General features: G+C 43.6%; 1 pseudogene; it reads right to left on the bottom strand.

Annotated features, from left to right (window-relative positions):
* Positions 1-624: 624 nt before the first annotated feature.
* Positions 625-9,341, bottom strand: LOC147447567 (uncharacterized; annotated as a pseudogene).
* Between the last annotated feature and the right edge of the window lie 716 nt (positions 9,342-10,057).

Genomic DNA, 10,057 nt, shown 5'->3' with positions numbered 1-10,057 from the left:
TGGTAGCCCCATACGCTCCTCCCAATGTCAACGGTGAGCTCTATCACGAAGAGTCTGAATGCATCCTCAGAGAGGAGAGCATGCAATACGGGGCTCAAGATCTCTCCTCATTCTTTGTTGAGGCCACGGAGCCCGAAGATTTGGAGGGCGAACCAATGAAATTGGAATACGTACGCAAGTGTTGTCCCTCTTTTTTTGTGAAAGATGTACTATTCAGGAGGTCAGGTCATGCCAAGGCAACAACACCATTGAAAAGCTCAGATTTGCAACACAAAGGGCTCGCACATGTGTTGCTCCTACGCTTCATCCAAAAGGAGCGTAGTCTACCTAACAATAGTCAAGTTTCCATGTACTTCATCCAGCAAGTCCTCGTGCAAGATATAATGAAGAAGCGCGTCCTTTGGACATACCGTTCTTTCAACACTGGTGTCGGACTTGGAAGAGCTAAAGAAAGGGCACAAGCGCGTCGTGGGGAGGTAGATACACCTGCACGAAAGAGGCCAGTTGTGCTCCTACCGGATGAGCATGAAAAAATTGTTAATATTGTGTCTCAAGGGGCTACACTAGCCAGCCAAGGAGAGAGCATTTTCTCTTTACAAGAGAAGTTGGCAGCCAAAGAAGTCTTCAATACTTGACTTTGTTGTCTGCGGCACGAGCAGGACTTAAGCGATTTCTATGCTTTGAGTGCACAAAGTAATAAGAAGACCAATTGCGCTCACAGCTACCATTGGATGCCGCGACCGAAAGCACCCTGGTCGCCACGTGTTGTAACTCAACTACATCTCCTCCATATTCTTTCCACCATACTAGGCGTGAAATATTTTTACACTATTAAGAACCCAAGGATCTTCGAAAGTTCCTTCTCTATTGGCATAATCCACCCTCTGCTGGAATGCATCCATGCAATTGTTGCCTTGCAACAACTACGAGTAGACATTTCTAAAGTCTCTCATCACCTCTTTGTTGGAGGCTTGTCCGTTCATCTGGAACTTTGGATCCAAGACAAATGCAGTACCATGCAATGGTGTGTGCATTTGAGCCGATCATTTTTCCACAAGATGCACGATTTGTGACTTCTCTCTTGCACTGTAGCTGTTGTATTCTTTGGTTTGACGCAGTGCCTCAGACATGATCCAATAAACCTTACCAATGACAAACTTATCTGTGTTGGACAACCCTTAGTAGTTCCACATAGGGTTTACTAACCCCAACAAGTTTGTCAATGTTCCGCCAAAAGAGAGGAGAATGCACCAAGGACACACATTTCTGAGTTGCTTCGCGATGGCTTGTATACTTGCTCAGCCAAGCCTCCCAACGGTGATCTACAACAGTTTCTGTAAGAGCCGCTCGCACTTCAATGAGATTATTCAAAACATAGTATGATGTAGCGAACCATGTGGCACAGAAAATTTGAAGTGCTTTTTTCGGAGACTTGGAGCGAAATAAAGCATATGTAAACTGATGTTCCCGTATAAACTTGACTATGTGATTGGCATCAATAAGAACCTGTCTTATGAATGATAATCTGGCCATATCCTTTAGGAGTAAATTTAGGATGTGAGCTGCAAATCCAATCCATGTAATTTCTGAGTACTGTTCCATAATGGCTAAACCCGCTCCTTTGTAGTTTGAAGCATTATCTGTAACAATAGCTGTCACATTCTTCGGTCCACCTAGTCAAGCAATAGCTCGCTCATATACCTTTGTCAAGTAGAGAGATGTCTTCTCCTTTATTGAGGTATCAATGGCCTCCAAAAACATTGCACCTTTGGGAAAAATTATCGTGACATTAATCAATGGTTTTTTTCTGACAACTGGTCCACCCGTTGAGGGCTATGGTACAGCCAAACAATGGAACAAAGTCAAGCACTGTTCGCCTGAGAATTGCTTCTGTATTGCTCTTGACTTTGTCAACATACTCTGTTTGCATTTTACTATAATCAGGACAGATGGATCCTTTTTTTGCAGTTGACATTAGGGCATCTTTGAAAATAGGATTTCTTATGACATTAAATGGGATTCCACAAGCCGTGAAGGCTTGTGTCCACTTTAGATGCAACTCGAGCATGTCCTGTTGAGTGAATGCTTCCTGTAGAGTTGTCATGCCAAGGCTAATGCCCGGTGGTCAAGGACCAGGCCCAAGGGGCCGGCTGCTAGTGCGGATAGGGAATGAGGCCCAAGGGGCTCATTCTCAGGGCAGTTATCCAAGGGGATAGGCAGATTACAAAGAAACACACCTCAGTACTATCAGTTATCCAAGGGGATAGGCAGATTACAAAGTGTAATCTTGGGCTAAAGGATATGCAAAGTGCGTACATTAGCACCAAGAATATCCAATTAATAAGCATTTATTGCTCTATTTGGAGTTTACTTACTATCAGTTAAAGCATGTTTGCGACTAGGTTTAGTCTCTTCATGTATAAGTCAGGTTCTCAACTTTGAACATTAGTTATGGTTGTTTATTGATGAAATTTGAGAACAAGTCAAGTGTAGACGGCTGGATAGTCACTATGTGGGAACGTCTTCTTAGAAGATGGGCAGCGAATTACTTAGTAATTACTACAGTAAACCCGAAGTGTATAAATAGGGCCCATTACATTATAATCGGGTTGGCAATTGTTATCACTTGGGTTAGTGCCTTGGTTATAATTGTACTTGAGAATCATTGGCAGTATTGTCGGCTCTACTTTCTCTCTGTAATCATATCGCTGTAATCTTGATCTGTAATCCCAATCATGGTAAATATTTCAGTTATACTTACTTCTCGTCCAGTCTTCTGAATCTGAATCTGAACCTTATTTCCAGTACATAAGTCTGATTCTTATTTCAGTAACCACATTTCAGTCTAGTCTCTGATTCCTGTCCAGTCTGCTATCTGAATTCTTCCCACACTAGTAGCTGAAATCTTCCAACACTGGAATTAGCTGTCTCAAGAGATCAGCTCCAATTCCATTTTGGCGATCACGGTGGCTCGAGCTGAAGCTCGTTGACTGGAAGACTCTTCTCCCAGTTTGAAGTTTTCAGCACTGGCACCAAAATCCAATCATGGCCGGAAATCTACCATTCATGTGGACCCCATTCCTGAGGAGTCAGGAAGAGAGTTTGACCCAAAGCAAGAGAAGATGACTGACACTAAGGCTCAGGAGGAGCATAGTCAGGCTGATGAGGCGCAGGACTCACATCACTCTAGTCATTCTCGACGCCGATGGGCAGAACGGGAACCACGGAAGGCAAAGAGTTCCAAGAGTTCTCAGTCTCGCCAAAGAGATGAGCATACCAAGGGCACTAAGGGAAGTCACCGTACTTCTAATAGACAAAGCAGAGAAGACACTGACACTGAGACAGAGACACAGATTGATTGGGATGCTGACACTGACAATTGCAAGAAGGCTCCCAAGCGTCATTCTGAAGCCAAGAAGAGAAGTGGCAGGATCAGTAGTAATCGAAATGATTACACAGCTTCCCTAAAGATTTCCTTTCCAATATTCAAAGGGGGGAAAAAGGATGATCCAGATGTTCACATACAAGCTTTCGAGCAGTATGCTGAACTAAAAAACATTGATGAAGATTATTGGGGGGAATATTTTCCACAAACCTTGAAGGAGGCAGCGAGGAAATGGTATTACCATTACCCTGCATGCCAGCTGAGATCATATAACAAATTGCTTAAGGCCTTTAGGTTGGAATATTCCGACAATAGAGGGGATGAAGATATTCTCTGTGAATTAGATAAGATCAAACAGAGGAATTTGTCAGTCCGCAGCTATGTGGAAAAGATAAAAGAGCTAACCAGGCAGTTGCAAGAACCACCGTCTGAGAAGAGATTGAGGGCATGGTTCCTGAATGGGTTTAGAAGCAAGAAGCTTAGGGAACAATAAGTACCAGCCCCTACAGAAAAATTCAATGATCTAGTCCAAAGGGCATTAAAGCTGGAACAGCAGGCTAAGAAGAAGAAGAGCCACAAGAAGCGAAGGACCAGTAGCAGTAGCTCTGCTACTGAAACTTCTGATTCCAGTGAAATGTCCAATAGCTCCGAGAGAAGCTCCAATGAACGAGCAAAGGAGAAATCAAAGAGGGCATCATGGACCAAGAAAATTGAAGAGATGGCTAGGAAAATTGCAAAAATTAGCCACACAAGACAGCCAGTCCAAAAGATGGAGACTTGGTGTTCAAGATGCAAATCCAAGGACCATATCTCCACTGAATGTCCACAATGTACCTACTGCAAGGCCTTTGGTCACCTATGGAATAATTGTGGCATCAGAATTCACCATTTTAAGAAAGGAAAGGATCTGTCAGTGGTTGCCTACACTGAACTAGTGAAGGTAGAGCCAATCAAAGTAGCTCAAGAGGAGAGACCAGGTACGAGTGGTACTGGTCAGGGACGCGGCAGATATCAACCAGGAATGGGCAGAGGCAGAGGAAGAGGCAAATTCCAGAACAGGAGCATGAATTGCTATACTTGTGGGAAGTATGGTCATTTTGCAGCCCAATGTCTAGATGCACCTGTAACGACTACTACTGAGGCGAAGTCACCAGAGCCACTCCCAGTCAGGGTGGTTACCAGGAGCAAGGGAGTAGTCATTGAAGAAATCCCAGACATTTCAGAAGTACCAGTCAATCCTAACAGTAGCAAGTGGGCTCAACAAAGGGAAGTTTGGAAGGCCAAAGGTAAAGAAAAGGTGGTAGATGAGTAGCAAGAGCAGCGGGAACTAGCAGCTAAAATCACGGAGGATTTAGCTAAGAAGCTGCCAGAGTAGCCAGAAAGTTCTGAAGCTAGAGTCATTCAGAGGATACCAGCCCAATCGACTGATAAAGATCAGTCAGTACTGGCCATGACAGAGACCATGCTGGCTATGGTACATGGACTAGCTGACGAAATGGGAGTGGATGGAAAGAGTAGAAGCACTGCAAAAGAAGAATGGCAGTGTGAAGATACCAATTCTTCAAGCTCTGACAATCAGTCTGACCAAGAGAGAGAAGAAATTCATGTGAAAATTTGTGATAGAATCCAGAAGTTGACTGTAGAGCTGGAGGATATAAGGAAGACCTTGCCTGAGGTGGCCAACTTTAGCAGACAGCGCAGGAAGACTGAGGCAGAGGCCAGAACAGTGGACCTGACGGCTGTCCAGGATGATGAAGTTCCACTTATTCAGGTAGACTACAAGGTCAGGAAGCAGTGGGAACCTCTCTCAAGCGTTATCCTGGATGGAGGGGTAGGAGTCAACATAATGGGAGCCCATCTTCTGCTCAGCAAAGCTGATTATGCAACTCTACCCTACGTGGCTCCAGTGGCAATATATGAGCCTACTGATTCTGATCCAACCATAGTCAAAGACAGATGTTTAGTCCTTATACAATCCTCTTGGAATACCATTGTCAGTTGTATGGGACAACTGATGGAGGTTGCTGGATCAAAAGAAGAAGTCAAAAAGCTCAAAGCTGACTTGACAGAAGCACAACATCAGATTGAAAAGCTCCAGAAAGCCCAGGAAGAGCAGAACATACAACACATGGTACTGGAAGCTCACTTAGAAAGGACTAATGATTTGTTGAACAAAAAGCCAGCAAAGGCTGAATCTGAAATAATGATAATCAAGAATCAAAGGAATGAAGCACTGAGAGCTGCCAAGCGGGCTGAAACAATGCTCAGGATGAAGCGGGCGGAATTCAGAAAACTGCTACTGCACCATATAGCTCTAAAGGCTTCTCTGACTGAAAGATACATTTATAACAGCTTGTCTGAAATTTTAAATCCATCAGGCAATGCTGTTTTCAATTTAGAAAATTTAAAGTCGTTGATGGAAAGTATGCAGAGCGATTTGCAGGACAAGGTGAGTGAGTACAATAATGTTGTGATGAACCAAGCTATAATGGATTATATTGAGCAACAGACTTCTCCGGATGAGAAAGAAGAAGACGAAGAAGATGAAGCTGATCAGGAGGAGGATGATCAAGAAGCTGGGCATACAAGGGATGATGATGATGCCCCACCACCATCTCCACCTCCAGGACCTGGTACTGGTGGGACAGGGCCAAATGAAGGAGGCCAGTCATCACAGCCAGACCAGCCATACCAGAATGAGGGCCAGCAGGAAGGAAAGGACAAAGAGCACCAGTCGGGTAATTAGCAGACTGAAGAGCAGCAGCCCAGTCACACTGGGAATCAGCCAACTGATCAGTCCCATCTCAGCAGAGATGCTAAAGGGAAAATGAAAGTATAGGATGAGGGACTAGTTTTTGATGATCATCAGCATTCAGTGCAGCTCATTACCCTGAATAGGCAATTGGGACATCAACAGGCCTCCATCACCAGACAGTATCTTGAGGATGATGATCTCTTGACTGACTTGGAAAGATTTCAAAGGCTATATGTGGGAGCCACGGAAATGGTAGAACATTGGAAATCGGCAGCTTTCATGATGAAGAAGCTTGCCAACTACCTGTGCATCCTTGTACAATCCAGCTGCTGGAACGAGTTCCTGAATGGATACTCAATGCTGATGAGAGAGTAGCAAACCCACACTGGAAAAGGGAGTCTATTGTAGATTGTCGCTCCCTAGCCCTGGAACTGGAACTTCTACTGGGTAACAGACCAACTTACCGCTGTATGAAGGATATTAGATTCTACTGCAGGTTGTCGCTCCCTAGCCCTGGAACTAGAACTTCTGCTGGGTAACAAAGCAACTTACTGCTGTATGAAGGATATTAGAGTACAACTCAAGGAAGTTTTGGTGCAAATGCAAACTGCCAGAGGTGTTTTGGATCAGAGAGTCAAAGCCATTCTTGAGGACCAGACAGCCACTAGCAGAGGACCTCAGACATGAATGTCAGTTGGAGCACAGGAAACTGCTCTTTGAACACTGTTCCAGCTAGTGAGAATCACTAGAAAGATGATGCAGTAGGAGAACCATGCTGTTCTCAATTTCTTAGAATTTGTGCCTGATTCTCCAGTTCTCTTGTATGCTGTTCCAACAAGAGAAACCGAGCTGCTAAGATTCTTTCCAGCGCTGTCTCCGCAACATCAAGAACCAGTTGATCGTCTCACATACTTCAAAATTACTAATGAGCTTCAGGATTGGTATGAGCGGTCAACTATAGAATGGAAGACTTGGCATACGTTGCTCAATGATGCTCTCCAAATCAATGACATTCAGGCACTGAAAGAGGAGCTGCATAGGATCCAGCTGTGTATGGGCCAGTGGAAGATTCAAGTTAGAGGACTAACCAGGATTACTAATCAGTTGCTACAACTTATGGTCGAATCTTCCAAATTGCCTGAAAAGGATATTGCAACAAAGCCGGGTCTAGCACCACAGTACAGGGAGATGGCTGACATTCTTTTCGAAGCTCGAGTAAAAACTAATCAGCCTCTTCCAGAAGGATGGATCCATACTGCTTCGCATTGTCATAAGTTGGCCAGAACCAGACTGAGTAAGGGCAGGCGTACACTCTATGATCCTGACACCAAAACCTATCATTCTCTCACGCCTTATGAAGTAGAGATGACCACCGACCGGCGGGATCAGCTTGAGCAGGAGGACATTTACCAACTGATTCAGAAGGAGAATGCTAGTACTGGGACTTCTCAGGCACCATCCCGGTCAAAAGGCAAAGGCAAACGGAAGACGGTCCAATGGAAGGATACTAGGTAGTTCCATCTCAATTCAGTGGTGACTTTTCTTCTCAGCAGGCAGGGAGAGATGACAGCTCCACCTTGGCCTGGTGAGAGCTCCACCTTGGCCTTTTCCACTGCCTCTTGCAATCCTTGGTCCTTCTTGAACTCCTACTCGTAATCTTTGAATGGCCATTCTATCAAGCCGGCATCCCAACATCAGAGCCAGACGATGGATTTTTTAGTCTCACATCAGAATCAGACAAGGGAATTTTTTAGAAATTGTGGAATCTTGACAAAATTCAAGAAAGAAGGGAAGGATGTAGACGGTTGGATAGTCACTATGTGGGAATGCCTTCTTAGAAGATGGGCAGCGAATTACTTAGTAATTACTATAGTAATTACTACAGTAAACCCGAAGTGTATAAATAGGGCCCATTACATTATAATCGGGTTGGAAATTGTTATCACTTGGGTTAGCGCTTTGGCTATAATTGTACTTGAGAATCATTGGCAGTATTGTCGGCTCTACTTTCTCTCTATAATCATATTTGTTGTAATCTTGATCTGTAATCCCAATCATGGTATATATTTCAGTTATACTTACTTCTCGTCTAGTCTTCTGAATCTGAATCTGAACCTTATTTACAGTACATAAGTCTGATTCTTGTTTCAGTAACCACATTTCAGTTTAGTCTCTGATTCCTATCTAGTCTGCTGTCTGAATTCTTCCCACACTAGTAGCTGAAATCTTCCAACACTGGAACTAGCTGTCTCAAGAGATCAGCTCCAATTCCATCAAGGACTTAAACTTGGACGATGAGTTATGTCGGCAAGTCACTTTCAAGGAAACTGAAAAAGGGTACTCTTTTGGGTACATCTTAGTTGTCATTACTCATTTAAAGCTACTCAAGTGAGTTTACATGGAGTTTACAGCTATATTATCTATGCGACGGTTTCACCAAGATGGTTGCAATAGGACAACAATATGGAAAATCAAGTGTTACTATTGGTTTCATTGAACCTCCTATTGAACTGTGTTGTGGTCAAGCAAATAGCTGCATCCTTGCAGGATGCCCCTGTGGAAAGCATTAATGTATTATCACTCTTGTTTTCGAGGACGAAAACACTTCTCCAAGGGGGGAGTAATGTCATGCCAAGGGTAATGCCCGATGGTCAAGCACCAGGGCCAAGGGGCCGGCTGCTAGTGTGGATAGGGAATGAGGCCCAAGGGGCTATTTAATGGGTGGTTGGGAGGTTCATTCTCAGGGCAGTTCCCAAAGGATCTTACAAGAGTCCCATGCATACCGGCTCTGCTAGATGTCCTGGGACTTGCATCTATCCCTCCCATGGCACCATTTGGAAAAGTGTAAGGACTTTGAGGTGTTCGGGTTGTTCCCATTGAAGGTCCTTGGTTAGCACGAATGTCTTCTTGATCTACACTCACTTATTCTATGTTGATAGATGACGCACCTGTCATACCCTTCTGTCTCTTAGGAAGAAGTCCTGCTTGTTTGCATTTCTTTACATACCCTGCAAAATGGATCCGTATGTCGTTAGGTGGTGCTCCACATTCTTTCACATTGGGACTAGTGCCGAACAAATGTTCTTTGATGCGAGTTGCATTGTTGTGCCACTTATGCCCACAATGTTTGCATTCCAAAAACGAAACTGTTTTGCCTCTCTCTTTTTCCTCCAGATACGACCACTCTTTTCCTCGCACCATGCTTTTTGACTTCAACAAAATATATCCTACAATCAATAGATACACTATGATTATAAGTTTTCACCATAATAGCGCAATGAGAAAGATAAAAGGTTATAGATATGATTTGTTAAATTAAAATGATGAATGAATAGTGTTAAGATAATATTTTAGGGAAGATCACCAATGGATATATCATTCTTGGCTACTGGGTGGTAAAGAGCGTTTGCTCAAGACAACCTAGATGAGTGATGGAGTCATCTCACATTGCACTATCTATGTCTCTTGGAGGTAGGAGCTACTGCTCAAACACAACCAATTGACCCTAAAATAACTGAGGTCTATAATTTCTATATCAACATAGAGGTAACAACATGAGCTCGATAACATCCATGTGACTCCCAAGTACTATGCATGACTAATATTCTTTAGGAGGTAAGAGCTTTCGCTCGATCACAACCTAGTGAATTCTATAGGTAATCCACCATATTCACTTAGAGGTAAGAGCATAATTTCTATATCAACATAGAGGTAACAACATGAGCTCGATAACATCCATGTGCCTCCCAAGTACTATGGATGACTAATATTCTTTAGGAGGTAAGAGCTTTCGCTCGATCACAACCTAGTGAATTCTATAGGTAATCCACCATATTCACTTAGAGGTAAGAGCATAAGCTCGATAACAACCAAGTGAATCCTATTTCGTACCTTAAACCTCACTTGGAAGCAAGAGA

Source organism: Adiantum capillus-veneris, chromosome 11 (assembly GCF_014529385.1).
Source record: "Adiantum capillus-veneris isolate H3 chromosome 11, ASM1452938v2, whole genome shotgun sequence".
Taxonomy (NCBI): Eukaryota; Viridiplantae; Streptophyta; class Polypodiopsida; order Polypodiales; family Pteridaceae; genus Adiantum; species Adiantum capillus-veneris.
This window is presented reverse-complemented; position numbering and strand designations above follow the sequence as displayed.